This window comes from Ursus americanus, chromosome 11 (genome assembly GCF_024610735.1).
Source record: "Ursus americanus isolate L20-20 chromosome 11, mUrsAme1.1.p, whole genome shotgun sequence".
Classification (NCBI taxonomy): domain Eukaryota; kingdom Metazoa; phylum Chordata; class Mammalia; order Carnivora; family Ursidae; genus Ursus; species Ursus americanus.
In genome coordinates this window covers 66,778,334-66,800,903 of record NC_142137.1, presented here as the reverse complement: position 1 = coordinate 66,800,903, position 22,570 = coordinate 66,778,334, and the positions used below count along the sequence as shown (strand labels likewise).

At 43.6% G+C, this 22,570-nt stretch overlaps 1 protein-coding gene and 1 pseudogene across 2 annotated transcripts in view; one reads left to right on the top strand and one right to left on the bottom strand.

Annotated features, from left to right (window-relative positions):
- SNX9 (sorting nexin 9) overlaps window positions 1–22,570 on the bottom strand; it is a 108,618-nt gene that overhangs the window by 70,475 nt on the left and 15,573 nt on the right. The window lies entirely within an intron of this gene.
- On the top strand, window positions 16,636–17,869 carry LOC123797487 (tubulin alpha-1A chain-like; annotated as a pseudogene).

The following is a 22,570-nucleotide window of genomic DNA, read 5'->3' as shown; positions in this document are numbered from 1 at the left end:
AGAAGGACCCCTGAACGAAAAGGAATTCTTGCACCCCTACAAAGGAAACAGCCTGGGGCACCTGGGTGGCTCAGTCGGTTGAGCATCAGACTCTTGATTTTGGCTCAGGTTATGATCTCAGGGTCATGGAATGGAGCCCCACATCAGGCTTTGTGCTCAGCGGGGAGTCTGCTTGAAGGTTCTCCCCCTCTGACCCTCTCCCTCTACTTGTGCATGCACGCACACATACGCTCCCTTTCTCAAATAAATCTTAAAAAAAAGTGTTTCCTTAAATGTTCACAAGCAATGTGTTTAATATCTATTCAAGAATATAGTCAGGATGGTAAGTTCTGTTAAAGTTTTAATAGTTGCTCTAGTAAAAGATCTTCTCCCAAAAGAAGAAATTTCTACAAAGAACTATAGCAGCCATAAAGAATGGCTGAAAACTTTTCTTATGCAAAAATTTTGGGAATAAACTACCAGTGAAACTGATATGTTCTTTAAATGTTTTTTCCTAAAATGGGCTTATATCTATTTTCCTGAAATATGACACACTTAGAGGAATTTCTGAACTAGTGATCAGTTAGACGAGCAATTTGGGAAATTTCTAAGACAAATACAAATGTAGACAGAAATTCACTGAGTAGGAATATAAATTTCCAAGACATACTTAGAATAATCTTAAATCTGAGTGTAAAAAAGGGCAATTATACAATCAAAAGAGGAACAGGAAAGTTCTGAACAGCCATCATAAATAAATCACATTGTACCGTCCACTTCCACATTACTTCCCCCTCCCTGTAGTCCATGCATGGAGAATAGTTTTGGAAAGCACTGAGACCAAGGAAATCCTCGGAACCAAACCAAACTGCTAGAGACTGGGTTGATTTTAAGAGACTTTCTATCCACACTCACCCAGATCAAAGCTTCCTTATGTACTTCTTAGTAGAGAAGAACAACTGGACAAAGGTGTTTTAATCGTTATTTGATTAGGTGGCAGCAAACTGGCCATATCATACATCACAATGACCAAGTAATTACCCCAAATAGACACTTCTGACGCCCACACGCGACCGCCTGTTCTGCCATGGCTTCATAATTGCACATACACATGAAAAGTTAACTGGATTTTTTTTTTTAATTTTTAAGGCCGTATCAAAACGGCTGCATCATACTAAACACTTTGATGTAGTTGCTTTAAATTGGGGTCGGTTTTCCTTTTTCTGTAAAAGGCACGATACTAAACATTTTAAGTTTTGCAAGCCATACAGTCTGTCTCTGCTGCCCTAGTGCAAAAGCTACCAGACACGTTATGCAAATGAGTGTGGCTGCATTCCAATAAAACTTTATTTACAAAAAACACATGGCAGGCCAGATCGTGCTCATGGGCCACAATTTGCTGATTCCTGTAACACGGCTGTGAACAGAGTTATTATAAAAAATCATTAACATATATCACACAACTTATAAAGGAAAAAATCTTTGTAATTCGTATCACAAAGGGTTATTCTTTCTAATATAGAGAGCTTCTAGAACTAAAGAAGAAGATCAGCAACGCAGAAAAATGGGCAGAGGAACAAACAGTTCATAGAAAAATATAAATGGTACTTAAACATATGAAAAAAAAATCAATTTCACACATAAAGAAAGACAAATTAATTTGGAAGATGTTGCCAGATTTCCATTAGGGACTGTACCATTTAAACTATTACCAGCAAAAAAAAAAAAAAATATATATATATATATATATATATATATATACATACATATGTATGTATGTATGTATATATATATGAGTAATGGTTCTCTGTAACTTCACAGACAGAATAAATTACCCAACTTTAGGATTTTCTGCCAATCCGGGGAGGGAGAAATGTTATCTCAACATAGTTTTAAAGATAAACTGACCCTTTGACTTAGAAATCTCATTTTGGGACTCCACTCTCTAGACACACCTCTGTGTACCACGACATTTATGGCATACGGTGCTGTACACGACCCTAATGTCTAATCACGGGGAGCTGGGTAAGTGAACCATGGCCTGTCTAGTCACAGGGAGCTGGTTAAATGAACCACAGCCTGTCTAGTCACAGGGAGATGGTTAAGTGAACCACGGTCAGTCACCACAAGGGAGTATTAGGCAGCGACGAAAGAATGAGAACAGTCTCCATGCGCTGGCATGGAGTGAGAACACCACAAAGAGAAGAGAGCAAGCTGCGGAACGGGGCATACAGACTACTACTGCTTTTCCTAGGTAGAAGGATATTTATATTTGCCAGTATTTCCACCAAAAAGCAGTAAAGAAAGTATTTTAAAACTGGTTACCTATAGAGATGGGAGAGGAAAGGAGTGCATTTCTCAGTGGATTTCTTTTCACATCATTTCCATTTTAACTGTGCACATGTACCACTCGCTCAAGAATTCTAGAATAAATGGGAGGAGGGAGACTCCACTTACAGTAGTAGCAGAAAACAGAAAGCAATCTGGAAAAAGCTTAACAATGTTCCCGAAAGACACAGAAAATTGGAAAAACTGGGGAGTATGGCAGATTATTTGCAAAAGTGACCACAATAAATCCTCCTCTCCCTATATGAACACCACCTTTGCAATGTGACTCGGACACTCCTCCAATGCATTAGGAAGTGAAGGCTCTTTTTCCACCTCTGGACTCTGGTCTTGTTTTCATGTGCTTGCCTTGGCCAACACAATAACAGCAAATGTGACAGAAGCAAAGGCATGAAAAGCACTTGCACATGGAGCCTTGCCCTGTCGTGTTACCAGGCTCGCCTCTGTAACCACTGAACCAGCCTGGGTTGGCCTCTGCAGATGAGGACATCCCACCCCAGCCAGCCGAGTGGCACCAGGTGACAGCCCAGCATTGTGGGGAGGCCACTCAAAGCTTATTCAGCCTCAGCTGGGCTTTCCAAATTACAGGAACCACCCACAGCCTACTCGCAGAACTTAAAAAAAAAAAAAAAAAAAAAAAATCTCTGTTGTTTTAAGTTACTGAGTTTGGGGATACTTTCTTATGCAACAAAAACTTAATTCATGCAAAGAACTTTCCCATGTTTTTAGATGGGAAGCCCAAGGATCAGCAAGATAGCAACTCTTTGTTCACTGATTTTAATAAAAATATGAACTTCTTTCCCCCTGAAACAGAACTGATCCTAAAATTTGTTTGGCCATATAAGTACACAAGAATAGGAAAAAAAATTTCTTTTTCACCAAAAAACCAGAGACTAGAAAAAGCAGAAAGTCCACAACCAGTCCCAAAGACATGTGTAACAGTAGTCCGCAGTAGTACAACAAAGCACTATGATGACACGTACTGTTTCCAATAACGACTAGATCTCTGGGATCCCTACCTCATGCCTTATACCAATATAAATTCCAAGAGGGACCAAATATTTACATGAAAGCAAGGAAGGGAGGAATCACCGAGTGAGTGCCCAGATTACAATCTTCAAATAGCATTTTTCATTAAAAGGAATCAGATACATAAAGAAATTGCCGATTTCAGGTTTCAAAGAATAAAAAAAAAAAAACAAGAACAAAACCCACACACAATATACAAAGATGGGCCTGGAATGTCTTTTCCTATCAGATATCAAAAGACACTAGCAAAACCTGCTATGACCGTATCAAAAGGACACAGGCTCCAACTTGCCTAGGAGCTTGCTGTCCAAATAAGGGACAATATAAGCAACAATAAGGACAAGAATTGCAGTAGATTGAAACATCAAATATATTTAAATCTGTGAGTTCAAAATGATAAAAATAATTGGTTACCATTATAGGATATAGGGAACCAATGCATTTTGACAACTGGTAAATACAGGTGAAAAAAACCCAGACATTTATCCTGCCCCTCCTTTACAAACTGTAGCACTAATCAATCAAGTAACAGGTAAGAAGTTTCCATGAAAACATTCCAGCTAATGCAAAACAGTGCAGCCACTATGGAAATCAATATGGAGATTTCTTTGGGGGGGGGGCAGATGTCTTACAATATTAAAGCTACAACAACCATATGATCCAATAATTCTACTTCTGGGTATTTATCCAAAAGAACTGAAATCTGGATCTCAAGGAGATATCAGCACTCCCATATTCACTGTAATGTTTTTCGTAATAGCCAAGTATGGAAACACCTAAGTGTCCTTTGACAGATGAACGGGTAAGGAAAATGTGATGATACATACATTTTTGATGGAGTATTATTCAGCTCTTAAAAAGCAGGAAATTCTGCAACACGCATAAATGTGGATGAACCCTGAGGACAGCTAATAAATGAAATAAATGAAAAAGGAATAATAGAACTAGAACATCATTTTCAATCCCTAATAATTTAATGCATCTAAGCATAGTGCCTCCAAAAGACAGCTGGAAATTATTTGCCTTCTGATGGAATACAATGCCAGTTATGAAATATACTTAAAAAAAGAATTTCCATCTTATTGCCACTCTAGATCCTCATACCAATTTATAGGAAATATATAGGAATATATTAAACTATGCAATGAAGATGCAAAAAGAAAACCCAGACGTAGGAAGTTACAGAATCCATTTTCTCTAACAACTCTCGAAGACAAACACAAGACTGTAGGGAGAAGGGGTGGAAGAGGGGAACCCATCAATTAAGAGATTTAGGAGATTGATCCCGATCGCAATATACATAGAATTTATTTAGATTCTGAGGGGCGCCTGGGTGGCACAGCAGTTAAGCATCTGCCTTCAACTCAGGGCGTGATCCCGGCGTTCTGGGATCGAGCCCCACATCAGGCTCCTCCGCTATGAGCCTGCTTCTTCCTCTCCCACTCCCCCTGCTTGTGTTCCCTCTCTCGCTGGCTGTCTCTATCTCTGTCGAATAAATAAATAAAATCTTAAAAAAAAAAAAAAAAGAATTTATTTAGATTCTGAGTCCAAGAAAATGCAAAAAAGGTTATGATATGACAATGAAATATCTGAATACTTAAGAGCTATGTGATATTTAAAAGTATTTAATTTTTAGGTGTCAAAACGGTATTGTGGTTACATTTTTATTTTACTTTTATTTATTTTTTAATAAATCATTTTTTAGAAGATTTATTGGGGGGAGGGAGCATGGGGGGAGGGGAGGGGGAGAGGGAGAGGGAAAAAGAAACTTGAGAGGACTCCATGCTGAGCAAGGAGCCAGACACAGGGCTTGATCTCACAACCCCCAGATCACAACCCTCCTTGAAACTGAGTCTGACACCTGACTGTGCCACCCAAGTGCCCCTGTGGTTATACTTTTAAAGGACTACCCATCTTTAGACATATACACTAAAATAGTCACGGATGAAGTGATAAAAGATCTGGCATTTCTTTAGAAATTATGCAAGAGCAGGGGAAGTGGATGGGGTCTGGACCAAACAAGATGAGTCAACAGCTATTAAAGCTGGGTAATGGGGGGTGCCTAGGTGGCTCAGTTGTTAAGTGTCTGCCTTCGGCTCGGGACGTGAACCCAGAGTCCTGGGATCGAGCCCCACATCAGGCTCCTCCACTGGGAGCCTGCTTCTTCCTCTCCCACTCCCCCTGCTTGTGTTCCCTCTCTCGCTGGCTGCCTCTCTCTCTGTCAAATAAACAAATAAAATCTTTATATATATAAAAAAGCTGGGTAATGGGTGCTTAGGCTTCATTATACTATTCTGTTTTTGAATATGTTTGCCATTCTCCATAATAGAAAAGGCTTTTTAGGAAACTATAAAAAGTACCAAAGGAAATCTTAGGAGAATTTGAAAAATAATCTTGCAGTAGAGGAGGACTTCAAATGTGAAACAGAATCTTTAGTCCTTAAAAGGGAGGGAGAGAGAAATTTCTCTTCGCCCAAATAAAACATACCTGCCTTACCTGGCAAAAACCAATATAAGTAAGATAAAAAATAAATGACAAACGGGGAAAAATATTTGCAATTCATATCACAAAGGTTAGCTCCCCCTACTCTACAGACGGTGCCTACAAATCAGTAAAAAAAAGGATGGCTCTAAAAAACGTAAAACCTCACTTATAAAACTAAACAAATATTAGTTTTCACCTCTCAGCATGGCAGAGAAACAAAAATGAAACTCATAACAACATCATATCGATGGAGGCGTAGGTTCAGGGAAACGGGTTATTCCTGCAGTGCCGGTGGAAGTGAGAGGCACTTCTGGTAATGTCTATTGAGACTACAAACACACATACTCCTACTCAGAAATTTCACTTCTAGGAATTTATCCTCTAGAAAGACACGATTGCAAAGTGACCTGCATAGAAGGGTATTCACTGCAGCACTGTTTACAACAGCGAGAGTCTCCGCACAGCCGAAGGGAGCACCACGCTCCCGCAGAAAAGAACTAGGGCCTGCTTATTTTTCAGAGGTGCAATTATCTCCAATGAATGTGTTAAATAAGAAAATAAAGCAAGGAATACCATTTGTGTGAAAAAGAGGGAAATGCCTGTGCTTGTATGTGCACGGAATATCCTCTGTAAGGATAGAAAAGAAACTGGTAACCCAGTCCCCAAGCAGAGAAGCCAGCTGGCTGGGGGAGGGGACAGATAGGAGAGGAATTTCCAGCCTCATCCCCTTTGCACCATCTTAGTTTTTTTTTTTTTTTAATTAACATAAACCTATTATCTGGTCAACAAAATTAAAAATTGAAAGCACCATTTTGTACCGCCATCTAGGAAGCTCAGAATCCTGCTGACAATACCACCGCCCATTAGGGAACACTTCCTTGGTTTTAACAAAGCACAAAAGGCTCCAAAGTGGAACTTACAAGAGGCTGGGAGGCAGACAGAATCAGGACCAAAGGCTACATCTCCCTGGAGCTCTCATTCTGAGTGCTGTTACTTTCGCTGCACAAAAATATACACACAAGACATTTTGCAACAACAGCAAAAGCAATGCAATGAAGTTTAAAAAAGGACAAGTTCAAAAATGTTCTCCTCCTCCTGCAAAGGGCACAAAGTGCTAACAGATTTGAAAGTAGCCTTCAAAAACGTCATGCATTTGGCACACGTGTTTGCACACCTGAGAACCGATTAGAACCACAGTACCTATGTTCCTCTCCACTCCATGTTTTACTGAATCTTCGGACTGTTCATATCGGCACATCTACCTTGTTCTCTATCAAGGTTACTAGCCCACTATGCAACCTCCAGGGCAAAGCGCATGAAAACCTACTTAGCTGTGGTTAGGAAGGTAACTTTACCACCACCCTAAATTAAAACAGTTTTATTGTTTTCGCTGATTGTTGAAGGACACGTGCCTTGTAGCAAAAAACGGAGAGAAAAGTATAAAAAAAAAAAAACAAACAAAAACCGGTACCCCCAAATCCCAAAGACGACTGGCTGAAAACTCACTCCCAGTAACAGGGTCTGTGTGTTGACAATGGTTTTCATTACCCCCATGAAAGGGAGAGTTAATGTAATCACTGGCAACATGGCGATGTTGTGCGGACTTTGGAGCCAGACCACGCAGGGTCAACTCCTACTCTACCATTTCAACAGCTTTCTAAACTTGGCCAAATTCCTTAAAGTCTGTCTCAAATTCCTCATGAATAAGATAAGGATAACAGCATGTGCCTCGTGACACAAATGATAAATGAGGTCATAAATGCAAAGTGCTTAGAATAGTGACTGGCACAAAGGGCCCAGTAAAGGTCAGTTATCATGACCTTTGGGTTTTTTGAACGTTACATATAGATTCTCTATTGGGCTGAAAGTTGTTGCATAACCATGTCCTCTTTCCAGCCCACCAAGCGGTCTGAATTAGCCTTGGGGTTCAAGACAAAGAGCTGAGTACTGAGTTACTTATTCCCACAAAAGGTGTTTCTGTAATCTGTTACTTCACCAGATCTTGTGAGGACCAGCCCCACCGCCCAGCAGGGTCAATTACCCCTTCACCCCCCACCCCATGTATATGCAGTATTGTGTGCAGGTAGAGATATTACAGCAATGCTGAGGATGGTCTGCAGGGAGTCTCTCAACCCCAATCATTTGCAAAAATAATAGAATAATGAAAATTTAATAAGAAAACCAATTCTAAGATAAACTGGCAAGAGTCGATAGTTCCTCTGTAAATAATAACTTGATAAAAAATACAATTGGGAGGATATTCCCAATAGCCACAAAAACCAAACTACAAAGCATAAGAGATAACCACAGGCATGAAGAACCTTAGTGAAGAAAGTCACATCAATAAATCACATCATGTTCCTGAGAACAAAGGGATAACACCATAAAGATGTCAGTCTATAAATACACTGCAGTTTCATCCGAAATCCCAAGGGGATATTCTGGGAGAAATTACGAATAAACTCATCCCAAACATACTGTGATCACTTTAAAAAGGGCACCTGAAACATACTAGGACTTCAGAAATACAGAATGACGACACCTTATTTTTAGCACTTTAAAAGCCACAAACAAAAAGCAAGGACCACGTTAAAATCTTTCAACGTTTCATCTGGCTCTTTAATACAAACTCAGCATAGTTTCCAAAGTGGCACGAAGTACCTTGAAATATTTATTTTCCCCATGAGAGTGAAGACTGTTCAGATTCAACTGTTCTGTAAAATAAATTCCTGTTTCAGCTCTTAGCCCCTTTCATCCAGTGCTAATGATCATGGTGGGCAAGTTCTACTTAGCCCTTTACTATACTGATTAGTACTTTGTGCCAAGTACTCCAACAATCCCACTTGGGGGGAAAAAACATTTTCTCATGAAAGTTAAGAAAAATAGTCAACACAAAGGAATCTGTCAAAATACTGTATTATATTCAGTGCCTTACGTTCCTCACGTGAACTGAAATTTCCCCTAAAACCAGAATTTCTTAAACAATACAAAGACTCTCAGAGGGCTCGCTTGCGCACAGGAAAGGGGATTTACACTAACATGCAGTCTTCGCTGTTATCTGGAGACCTCGCGGATAATGTATGCAAGGTGCGAAAATAATCATGTGCCCTAGAACTTCAGTATCATTTTCCTGGTATAACCTGAATCCACTGAGGGCCTTAGAAGGATTAAACTAGTAAAAGTGGAATGCAAGAGGCTATAGTACAGACCAAATAAAATACAAAAGATAAAGACTAGTATGTTAAATGAATAAGTCACACATCAAATCGCAGTAGTTAAAATAACAAAATTAATCAAATCACAGGAGAAGGCCACAGCGGAGTAACTGGTACTAGACTTTCCCCTCTTACCATATACAGCTAGAAAACTCGACAAACCACATGAAACAACAGTTTCCAGATATTCACCAACAGGGCAGCAGAGGACAGTGAAGTCAGAGAGAAGGGAAGCAGATGAGGTGAACCCCAGGAAGCCTCCAGCTTTCTGCCTGGAGACACCTTCTGACCCAAACACTAAGAGAAGAATCCAAGCATAAAACCCCAAAGCAGGAAGCCCAGGTCCTGCTAAGGTGAAGAGACACTGAAACCAGAACTCTGGGAGGCTCAGCAGCTGAGGACAGACACTCCAAGCAGCTACTCAGAGAAAAAGCTCCAGAAGGTGCACACAAAAGGGTAATACTCTTAAGACCAAACAAACTCCAGGGGAGCTGTGGGCTGAGAAAAGCTCAGAGGTCAGGCAGAGCTGGAAGTTTTGCCGAGCCAGAGTGGAGAAGCTTCACTGAACGCATCCAAAGCATTCACGGTAGAGACCCCAGCAGGGCTAGGGTAGGGCTAAAGGCACCTTAGGGGGGCGCCTGGGTGGCTCAGTCTTTAAGCGTCTGCCTTCGGCTCAGGTCATGATCCCAGGGCCCTGGGATGGAGCCCTGCATCCGGCTCCCTGCCTGGGAGCCTGCTTCTTCCTCTCCCACTGCCCCCTGCTTGTGTTCCCTCTCTCGCTGTCTCTCTCTCTGTCAAATATATAAAATGTTAAAGTAAAATAAAATAAATATAAAAAAAATAAAGGCACCTTAGCATAAGATTACTCTGGACCCTCCCCCCCCAATAGAACTTAGAATAAGTCTTGAAAGAACTGGACTGATTTATAAGTAACTTAAGTGCCTACCAAACACACCTTAACACCCTTCAAAGGGAGAACACAAAATCCAGACACTCAGCAACATGCTGACACAATGTCCATTATTCAACAAAAAATTAATAGACAAGCCAAGAGAAAAATGTGACCCAGGACAAAAACATCAGTCACTAGAAATACACCAGGAAATGACAGACATAATAAAATTGGCAGACACTTTAGAACAGCTATTATAGATACGTTAAAGGACTTAAAGGAACATATGATTATAATTAGAAAAATGGATGTTATTAAAAAGATCCAAATGGAATGACCAGAGGTGTAAAATGCAATTTCTGAAATTAAAAAATTTACTGGATGGGCTCAATGGATAATTAGACATTCTAAGAGAAAAGATCAGTGAACTTGAAGAAACAGCAACAGAAAGAAAAGCAGCTCTGGAACATGGGCAGAGCCTTCGTGGCCTGTGAAACAGCCCCACGCAGTCTAACACACATGTGCCCCAAGGGGGCAGGGAGGCAAGTATGGAAATTTCTGAAGAAGTAATGGCAAAAACTTTCCAATTTGATGAAAACAGTAACCCGCAGATTCAAGAACCTGAGTAAATCCTCCCCGACACACACAAAACCACACAGGCATTATAATCAAATCATAGAACATCAGCAATAAAGAGAAAAATCCTAAAAGCAACCACAGGAAAAAAGCGATACATGACCTACAAAAGACCCGAGAGCGACCGTAGACTTCCCACCGGAAACAACACGAGTCAACGTCCACCTTTCAAGTGCTGAAAAATAACAAAGACTATCAACCCAGAATTCTATATACAGCAAAAACATCCCCTAGAAATTACTGGTAAAATAGAGGCATTTTCAGACAAACAAAAGCTGAGAGAATTTATCACCACGAATTGACACTGCAAGAAATGTTAAGGGCAGCTCTTTCACCGAAGGAGAATGACACCAGATGGGAACCTGAATGTGTGTGCGCATTTATTTTTTAATATTTATTTATTTATTTATTTTAGAAAGACAAAGAGAGGGGCGCCTGGGTGGCACAGCGGTTAAGCGTCTGCCTTCGGCTCAGGGCGTGATCCCGGCGTTCTGGGATCGAGCCCCACATCAGGCTCCTCCACTATGAGCCTGCTTCTTCCTCTCCCACTCTCCCTGCTGTGTTCCCTCTCTCGCCGGCTGTCTCTATCTCTGTTAAATAAATAAATAAACAAAATCTTAAAAAAAAAAAAAAAGAAAGACAAAGAGAGAATAAGTGGGGGGAGAGGCAGAGGGAGAGAGTCCCCAGACTCCCCACTGAGCGTGGAGTCCACCGCAGCTGGATCCCACGACCCATGAGATCACGACCTGGGCCCAAACCAAGAGATGGACGCTTAACCGACTGAGCCACCCAGGTGCCCCAAAGATGGCTGACTTTTAAACCAAGAACAACAGTGTATTGTGGGGTTTATAATATGGAGAAACAAAACGTCCCGGCTAAACAAAGGACAGGAGGGAGATGTGGGAGTACACTGTAACCGCATTCCTACATGTGACACCAGAAGGTGAAGTGAGAGTGTGTCAAGGCACAGGTGCATACTGGGAGCCTGAAAGCCATCAGAGGAAGAAAGAAGAGAAAAAGAAACATGTATGAATAAACAGCTAATAAGCCAATGATAAAGATAAAAAGGAATGCTATTAAACAATCTAAATAAAAGGAAGAGAAAAAACTAAAGCAAAAGATAGATGCAGCGAATGAAGAAACAGCAAGATGGCACACTTGAACCAAAGCAAGTCAATCATCACATTGTAAGTCATCCAAAGACTTTGGTTACAAGACGTTGTCGACTTGATAACAAAGCAAGACCCAGACTACAAGCTGTCTATGGACAGAACCGCACTTGAAGTAAACGGGACAGAAGACCGAGGAGTAAGAGAATGAAGCTGCAACCAGAGGCCCACGCTGCTGTGGGGCCCAGGCTCCCGTCAGGATGCAGGCGAGGGGAGCAGAAGGAAGTGGGTGCAGGCGGCCCACCGGGACGGACTCCCTCTGCCAGCCGGCTTGGGAGACGGCATCAGATACGTGCCCGACGCCCCAAGGCTCGGGATCGCCGCATGCCTGGCTGACCCAACAGACGCGGGATGTGCGTGGAAGCAGCAGGCAGGCAGGGGTCACTACAAAACGGCTACACTGGACACAGAAAAGGTGAGCAGGGCGGAGGGAAGGGGGACATCAGGGCCCCTTTTCTCTAAAGATAATCGATCCTGGGAGAAGGCCAATTTGACAAAACCTCCTTTAGAAGGTAGACAAAATATCATAATGAATAGGGGACAAACCTCAGCTTCAGAGAAGCTGGAATATCAGGTCCTGGATCTACCCTCCCACCGTCCGCAACTCAGACACTGAACAGAACACGTGAAACAACTGTTTTCAGGCCGTGGGCAACGGGCAGCCCAGGACAGTGCTCCCTGAGAGGGAGACGAGGTCAGCCCAAAATGTGCCGCAGGGACTGCCGGCCGCGGGGAAGGAAGCCCAGGCAAAGCCTGTCATCTCTCCGCACTGAGGACTCCAAGACAGGACTGGGGGAGGGGGGTGGCAAAGAGGGAGCGGAAACAGCTGCACAGAGACTGCGTTCTGGAGATCGGCAGAGGTGCTCGTCCTCGGAGTCTCCAGCTGAGTACTCGTGAGCATGTGCACGCAAGAAAACCGCCCAACCACGGAAGAACCACAGAAGCAGCAGGCAGAACCGTCTCCAACGTTCACCCAGGGCTCGAAATAGCTAGGGTTCCCACTGGCCACAGTGGAAAAAGCTTGTGATACAGGACATTGGATAATTATTCAGACAGGTATCCGCTCAGGGGTGGGGAGAAAACAGCCCGGAAGGCTGTTCTCGTCTCATCCTGCAAAACTTAAAGCAAGCATCAAAAGGATCAAACGGTTTCCAAGTACCTTCACTGCATTCCAGAAGACAGCTCAAGAAAGTTTTCAAAAATACACAATTATCTAGCACCCACAAAGGTGCATGTTTATACAACATCATGAATGTATTGAGGCCACTGAATCATACATTTAAAAATGGCTAAAATGGTAAATTTTATGTTTATGTTACCGCAATTCTGAAGACTATACAAATTAATAAAGATGTACAATTGTGGGGGGGAAATGAATGGCCCCCTAATTGCACTTTTCTTCCTTCTATGGATTAGCCCTTCTGTAGCTGACAGCTGGTGCTAAGACACGTTCACAGCAGCCAGTGGCTAGCAGGGCTAGGCTTGAAAAGTCAGAGGAACAAAAACAGGCTCTCAAAGAGGTCAACAGAAGCTTTAAAGCGGAGTAAAATACTTTCAATACAGTCAACAAACATTGTAAAGCAGATGTGATAAGCTTCCCTGTCAATGTTTGCTTTAGGGCATTTGTGGGAGTTACTAGCAAGTACTGGGCCGGGGCTCCAACTTCTAAAGACAAAGAAAGAAAGGAAGGATTTAGGAGAGGGAGGAGAGAGGAGCCTGGGTGGGTCAGTGGGTTGAGAGTCCTGACTCTTGATTTCAGCTCAACCCTGATCTCAGGGTTCTGGGATCAAGCCCAGTGTTGGGCTCTGCGCTCAGTGGGGAGCCTGCTTAGGATTCTCTATTTCTGCCCCTCCCCCCCAAATAAATAAATAAAATAAAATCTTTTTTTTTTTAAAGATTTATTTATCTGACAGAGAGAGAGAGCAGCAGAGGGAGAGGGGGAAGCAGACTCTCTACTGAGCAGAGAGCACAACCCAGGACTCTACTCTACCCAAGACCCCGGGATAATGACCTGAGCTGAAAGCAGACGCTTAACCGACTGAGCCACCTAGGTCCCCAATAAAATAAACTTTTTTTTTTTTTAAGATTTTATTTATTTATTTAACACAGATAGAGACAGCCAGCGAGAGAGGAAACACAAGCAGGGGGAGTGGGAGAGGAAGAAGCAGGCTCCCAGCGGAGGAGCCTGATGTGGGGCTCGATCCCGGTATGCCGGGATCACGCCCTGAGCCGAAGGCAGACGCCTAACCGCTGCGCCACCCAGGCGCCCCAATAAAATAAAATCTTAAACAAACAAACAACAACAACAAAGAAAAAGAAGAAACTCTCAGGGAACTACAGCGATCACCTGCACCTGACCCCCAGGCCCACTGGGACAAGGCTCCCCAAGTTCCACTTTCTAGCCACTCCAGGATTTTCAACCTCTCCCATCTCCTTCCATCATCCTCACTCATCTCCAAGTATTCCTTTGACCAAAGTTTCTCTTAAGAAATTGCAATTTTAAGAAAATTGGTCTGTGTTCACAGTGTCTGCTTCACCTGCTCCTCACTCTTCAAGCCTCAGGTGGCAAGCTTTGCCAGCTGGGCCCCTGGCATGGCTCCGGCCAAGGACACCAGCCACGTTCCCACAGCTCCCCCCCCCCCCCCCGCACCCTCCTCTCTGCTGGCCTCCTGGCCGCACTTGACTCTGCTGTCTACTCCTTCCTTCCTGAAACCTTTTCCTCCCTCTGGCTTTGCGCACGTGCCCACCACTTCCTCCCTTTCTGCTGTCCGTCCTCTTTCAGGCTCCCTTTGGAGAAAGGCCACCCGTAAATGTTCATGCTCTGCACCCCCATGCATTCCTTATCCTATACCCACCCAGACTTCATCTGCCATCTGTATACTGATGAACCCCAAATCTGTACAGACCTTTCCTCTTTCTTTATGTAAGTCCCATTCATCTCTGAGGTCCCAGTTTAGACTCCACTTATGGGAAGCACCCTAAGACCTCTGGGATCTGTTATGTGCCCCTTCTGCAGACTGCTGCTGGGCCTACGCGGTACGTCCCCATCACTGTATTTACACCACACTATTTTTGCTTGTTCACTTATCAGCATTCTCTACTACACTGTAAGTTCCTTCTCTATCTTGTTCAGCACAGCACCTGACAGCAGTCACTCAAATAGATGTTAGATGGATGAATTATTAACCCATTTATCACATAGCAGAGTAGCTATCTCCTAACAGGTGTTTAGACATTCAAGCTAATGAATTCTCTGCCATTTCCAAATAAATCCAATCCCCCTATTTCAGTGATGGAATTACAGAAGGTGCATTTTTCTTGAGATGAAAAACTTCATTAGTCCAGGTTTACTGCCTCAGCTAAAAGAACCAAAAACCAATACTTTTAACAGCCAATCATAAAGCTCTCAAGTTTATAAACTAAACATTATCTTGTAAAATGTCAATGCTTATCCCAATCATTTCTTAATTACTTTCCCAAAACTCTATCATAGCTTTGGAGAAGAATTTTCCCCCAATCTCCTAGGTTTTCCAGCTCAACGCCATCAGAGGCAATTCTGGGATGTAGGAGAATCACTGAAGCTGACGGTGGGCAACCAGACTGAAACTAGATGGTGAATATGCATTCACGTGGTCATCAAATGTCACAGGCAGCTACCACTGCCAGGCCTGGTTCCAGGTAGGTTCAGTAGTGAAAAGCGCAACCTCGCATCCACCATCCCTCGGAGCCTGTCAGTGGGAAGGACAGCCACTCAGCACACAGGGCAATTCCACCTGGTGCTAAATACAAGGAAAGAAGCTGGGTGATGTGATTGAGTAACGGACTGGCAGAGAGCTACTTTATGCTGTTTGGGGAAGGTCACTTTGAGAACGAAAGACTGAGGGAGCTGGCTTGTGAGGAACAAGGAAGGAGGAGGACGTAAGCTGGGTACAGCAGGAAGGAACAGCAAGTGAAAGGCCCTGGTGACGGCCTAGTCCTGCTAAGTGTAAACACACCAGAGGTCAAATAATACAAAGAAGAGCTTTTAAGATCAACACCTTATTTTTAGCATGACTTCCCTAACGTTTCTATGCAAAAACGACAAAACCCAAAAAACAAAAACAAAACAAACAAAAAAACAAAAAAACCACTAGCATTCAGGAGGAAAAAGGGGATACTGTATATATAACCTATAGTTAAAACACACTGAAGAGCAGATTACAGGAACTGAGACCTACTAAAACCAGAGCAGAAGATGCAGGCTACATCACATCAGCTTCCCTGCTCCTTCCTGGGCCCGGGGCAGAAATTATTAATCTCCCAGCAGAGTTTGTACGTGGCCGCTGTCCTCAGCAATGTCCTCCCGACAGCTCCCGCTTGCCCCCTTTGTCCTGAACGCTCAATCATCAAAAGGGATGAAATTTTTTAAAAATTTATTCTTCACAGTCCTTTGGTAAGTATTCCATACCTTCCTGGTTTCAAAAAGAGTACACTGAAAGTATAACTCGTTAAAAAAAGTCTCTCCTTAATGATGCCAGGTCCTCATCATAACCATGATTATTGTATAAAGTAAAAGACACTGAATATTGAGTTTCTAGGCCTCAGTTTTCAAACATGAAAAATGATAGGGTTAGACTAGATGACCTGCGAGTCCCTTCGGGCCTATTTAGAGAATTTAAGTTAAATATTTTACATTGGCCGGTTCTCGTACATGACTGCTTGAGAGTCGCCCTATAAGAAGCAACCACCCCCCCGCCCCCGCTGTTCTCCGCCATCTGCTCAGCGGCCGCGAAGCAGCCACCATGCGGAGCGCATCTCCATCCACGCTGGCCAGGCTGCGGTCCAGATCGGCAGTGGCCGCTGGGAGCTCTGTTCCCTGGAACGCGGCATCCAGCCCGATGGCCAGATGCCAAGCGGCAAGACCACTGGGGTTGGCGAGGACGCCTTCAACACCGTCTTCAGTGAGACGGGTGCTGGCGAGCACATGCTGGGGGCAGTGTTAGTAGACCTGGAACCCAGGGTCACCGAGGAAGCTCGCACTGGCGCCACCGCCAGCTCTCCCACCCTGCGCGGCTCATGCCAGGCAAGGCCGCTGCTGCCAATAACGGCCCGAGGGCACTAGACACTGACAAGGACATCGGGGACCTTGTCTGGGGCCCAAGTTGGAAACTGGCCAACCAGGGTACAGGTTTTCAGGGCTTCTTGGTTGTCCACGGCTTTGGAGGTGGAACTGGTTCTGGGCTCACCTCCCTGCTGATGGAACGCTCTGTTGATTATGGCGAGAAGTCCACACTGGAGTTCTCCATTTACCCAGCACCCCCCCCCCCGCTGGGTTTCCACAGCTGTAGTTGAGCCCTACAACTCCATCCTCTCGACCCACACCACCCTGGAGCGCTCTGATTGTGCCTTCATGCTGGACAACGAGGCTATTGAGGACTTGTCGTAGAACCTCCATACTGAACGCTGAACCTACGCTAACCTGAACAGCTTGATCCGGTCACATCGTGCCCTCCGTCCCTGTTGCCCTCAGAATCGATGGAGCCCAAATTCCAGACCAGCCTGGTGCCCTATCCCCGCATCCACTTCCCTCTGGCCACATATGCCCCTGTCATCTCTGCAGACAAAGCCTCCCACGAACAGCTTTCTGTAGCAGCGCTCACCAATGCGTGCTCCGAGCCAGCCAACTGGAGGGTGAAGTGGGCCCTCCCCACGGCCTGCTGCCTGCTGTACCGTGGCAGTGTGGTTCCCAAGGATGTCAGCGCTGTCACGGCCGTCATCAAGACCAAGCGCACCACCCCATTTGTGGATGAGGGGCTCGCTGGCTTCACAGGTGGCGTGAAGGACCAGCCTCCCACCAGGGTACCTGGTGGAGACCCGGCAAAAGTACAATAAGAGCTGTGAGCGTGCCGAGCATGGCCACTGCTGAGGCCTGGGCTCGCCTGGACCTCAAGTCTGACCTGATGGACGCCACGTGCGCCTTTGCTCACTGTACGTGGGGGAGGGCATGGAGGCAGGAGAGTTTGCTGAGGCCCGTGAGGACATGGCTGCCCTTGAGAAGGATTATGATGAGGTGGCCAGTGTGGATTCTGTTGAAGGGGAGGGTGAAGGAGAGGAATACTAATCTCTGATCTGTGCGCTAAAGTTAATTTGTACACTGCAGTGTATATTCTCATATACAATTACCGACCTACGCTTTAAAACACAACACTTGATTACAGACCCAAGCGGTCCATTTCTCTTATGGGTTTGAATAAAGTATCCCCCGCCCTAAATGAAAAAAAAAAAAAAAAAGCTTTATATTAAAGTATTTCAAGAACACTACTATACTTAAATGAAATATACAGATCTTTAAAATTAAACTACTCAAAATGCTGCTTTTCCTTCAATATCAATACACACACACAACTGGGTTACATGAGGAACATGAGTGCCTGCCCTAATCTGCCATTTGGATGAAGAGCAGTATTCTAAACCAGGACTTATTTTTAACAGTGGTTCCTCTTTAGGACAATTTCTCTTCTAGATTTTTACAGCTAACATAAAGCCACAAAAGTAGAGCTGGTTTTTATTGTATCACAAGCCCAAGGTAGTAAAATAAGACTGCCAAAGTTATTAGCAAAATAAAGCACAATGCAAAGAGCTAACTTAAAGTTTCTTATGCCAAAAACAGACGAATCAATCATACGTGGTCAAACGAAGAAATTTAGACTCCGCAGCAACCGAGACAGAAAAAGTTTAGAAATAAGGGACTCATAACATCTGAAGACTGAGAAGACAGGAAAGCTCCATGACCAGGCCCCAAACGAGGCACCTTCTACGAGGCATGAAATGTACCTCTGACCAGATTTCTGCCAGCTTCCTCTTCTTCCCCTTCCAGGTGGTCCTTCCTGAAAATTAATAACATGACCAAGAGAGAAAACCAAGTGGATGAGGAAAGGTGCAGCTGGATTAGCAACCCCAGGACCGAGGCACTGCACACACATCCTTACTTAATTTTCACAACAGCCCTATGGTAGCAACTGACTCAGCTTTGCAGGAGAAACAGCAGCTCACACCAATTACACACACCAAGTCCCTGGCCTTGAGGTCAAATGACAGGTAAGTGGAAGAAGTGGTATCTAAACCCGGTCTCTGCCCTGCACCTTCCCTGATATGGGAGCCCCTGGACTGACCTTCCTGCCGCGCCCTTCCCTCTCACACAGCCACCAATGCACAGTGCTGCAAAGCCCCCTTGATAAAACAGGCATCACTCACACATCAAAAACTAATGATACCCCATCACCTAAGAGCAAGTTCAAATTCATTCCCTGGCATTCAAGATCCTCCATAATCTAAAAACGTAGGCCTAGGGGCGCCTGGGTGGCACAGCGGTTAAGCGTCTGCCTTCAGCTCAGGGCGTGATCCCGGCGTTCTGGGATCGAGTCCCACATCAGGCTCCTCCGTTATGAGCCTGCTTCTTCCTCTCCCACTCCCCCTGCTTGTGTTCCCTCTCTCACTGGCTGTCTCTATCTCTGTCAAATAAATAAATAAAATCTTTAAAAAAAAAAAAATAAATAAATAAATAAATAAAATAAAAACGTAGGCCTAGCTCCCATTCCATAATACCAACCCCTCCCCGGCCCCCATGACTCTTTCTCACTCAGTGGGACACCATCAGGATCAATGACATTCATGCCCTCTTCTTCCCTCTTTACTGGACCAACTTCCCCCGCCTTTTGTTAAGGTTTTCATCCCTCCCTCTTGTGAGTCAGGTAAGGTAACCCCATATCTACCCTAGGGACTGATCTAGCCTAGGCCAGAGTTTCCCAGTGGTGACGCAATTCGTATTTGGGCAAGGGGAGGATGATTCTTCACACTCTTTGAGACCTTCCTGCACATCAGAAGTTTAACATGCCTGCACAATTACAGATGAGGAACCCTAGCCCAGAGTGATTAATCGGCCTGTGGTCAAAGAGCAAGAAAGTGGGGAAGCAGGATCTCCACCCAGGGCTGTCTGATGCAAAGCCTGGCCTTTCCAGCACCCCCAAGGGGCTCCTGGCTCCCACTCAAAAAATCATCTACTGAGTATCTGCTACTCATCACCCACAAGGATATGAAAAGGAGCAAGGAAGAGTCATTGTCCTCCACGGCTAATAGGAAAGAGATCAAGAGAACGCACCAGGAGAACAGAGGCAGCACAGCGGGCAGGGAGGGAGGGGCTAGCAGGGAGGGCACAAAGCAGAGGAAGCAGGGGAGAGGGTGTTCTGAGCTTCGGTGAGGTGGTCTGTATCTTTCATTTTCGTACTGAGTGTGGTCTTGTGCAGCTGTTTGTTTTTAACAACACTAAAACCATGAGGTCCTCAAGGACACAGACTATGTGTGACTCGACCTTTTTTATACCCTCTAAGGTAAACCTAGTTATTTAAGTCGCAAATTCTAGTAAGCAAAGGACATAGGCTAAGCTGAAATGCCGAGAAAGATTACGTGCCATCACCACCAGGAGAATCTATTTTTTTTCACAGGATTAAGTCCACCCTTACTTTTCGGGTAGAAAAAAAGACTATTGCAGAAACTGTAACTATCAAGTTCCCCCTACTTGTAACATCTCTAAATTTAAAAAGCTATACCATTCTCGTTTGTAAAACAGAAAAAAAAATGGTACTGCATTACTTTAGTAAACTACTTTCTGTTGTTTTTCAGATAATTGCCTAAAACCCATTTTCACTGAAAATGTCACAAAAGCACTTCTGATTATTGTTTAAATCATGATACGGCCCTACTAAGACAGGGATTTACTCAAGGCAGCTGGTCAAGGTAGGAGAGTAAGGAACAAACACTGAATTCAGAATGTCCCATCAATTATCCTCAATGCCCATGGGTCCAGGAGAACCACAGTCCAAGCTACGCAATCCCAGGTAACCAGCCACAAATCTCAACCATGAGAGGGTCATGCAGCCTGTACCCCCTAGAATCACCTTCCCAGATTCGCCCATGCACTCTGCGCTCTGTGCAAAACATGTTGCATGTGTCACCTGCATTTAGCACGCTACTCCCTCATATCCGTACCACGACGGTCCTGAACCCTGTTTATATAGTTGTACTTACGGCTGTAGCGAGACACTGAATTATTATTGTCTTTCACCCAAGACTGTGAAAAAGGAGTCATTGTTTCTAAGAAAATTAGTTGAATGTTTGGAGGAACGTTGACAAAAAGGAAGTTGCTAAAAAGTTTACTATCAAAGTAAGTATAGCTGAGGCAACAGTTAAGACAAATGGGAAATCCTATTTTTTAAAAATCTAGAATTCTGTACTTACAATGCTTTGAAATTGTTTTTAAATTCTTTAAGCTCTTTAAAAGAAACTAAAAATGGAAATCATAAGCAATGCATGCTGAGATTATACAAGATGGATCGCTTAGAACTCCAATCAGACCTTGGCTTTCTATCACGGGATTGATAAATAAATGTAGATTTATGTACTCTTAAGTTAAAATAAGACGGTATTTTCATTCTTCACTTCCATCAACTGTTTAACCAACTGCAGGTATCACTTGGCGGTCATATCCAATGTAATAAATGCCTATATAATCCCATTTTTCCCTAATCCTAAGCATCGGCCCATTGCTGGCACCACCTAAACCGCCCAGGAAAGCTTTAGAAGGCCTTGTCTGCTGAGGATTCTGTTACGGGCAGTGAGTCAACAAGAGGAAAGCAACGCACATATTCTAAAACCTGTGGTATGTGAGCTGTAGACACACTACCCATGGCCAAATTTGCTTTAAATTAACACTGGCAGATTCACACAAATGCCAACCAATAATCATTTTAACCATCACCTAAGCATCTAGCTAACTAGAAGACACAGTCCTTATCTTAATGCATATCAAGCCATATAAATACAGTGAATTATTAACTTATGAATATGTTTACAGCCCTCCTACCATCAGACTGGGTATTTCAAGATATTAAGGATTTATTCTCAATTTTTAAGTATGATAGGAATAATTGTTATGTTTTTTGAAAGTCTTATTTGGGGAGGTATATACTGCAATATTTTTTTTAAGATTTTATTTGAGAGACAGAGAGAGAACATGAGCAGGGGAGAGGGAGAGGGACAAGCAGACCCCACACTAAGCACGGAGCCTGATGCAGGGCTCGATCCCATGATCTTGAGATCATAACCCGAGCTGAAATCAAGAGCTGGACGCTTAACTGACTGAGCCACCCCGGTGCCTCTATACTGAAATATTTATCATGAAATAATACAACTGGAATCTGCTTTAAAATAATGAAAGAAGAGGAAAATGGGTGAGGAAGGTTTAAGAAAACCGTCAGGAGTTGGTAGCTGTCGAGGCTGGTGAAGGGTACACAGGGGGTTCACTGTACTATCCTTCTTTTGCCTATGTTTGGCATTTTTATAAATAAAAAAGTTAAAAATATTGGATCATGCCAAATTTCTTAGACAATATCTTAAAAATCACAGACATGAAGTTTTAAAGCACAGATAATATGCAATTTCCCTGATATATTTCATACTCCCCCCCCACCAAAAGAAAAATCACTCATGGAACCAGGAAAATAAAGATTCATTGAATCTCGAAATCCTAAGCCAGGACGGTGCCATTTCTTCTAAGCTTGTGAGAACATTCTGACCCAATTCTCAGTGTTCCCATTAGTTTCCTACACTACTGTTCTCAAAATTGCTGAAGCTTCAGAAAGTTGACTGCGTTAGCAAGCAGTGATTCCAGTCAGAGGAAGAAAGACGCTGGTTGTAACTGGTTATAAGTATTTTTATATCTGTTGAAAATCTGTCAGTCTGGAAATATTTTATTGTCTGTGTGAACACCAATTAAGTCGACAGGA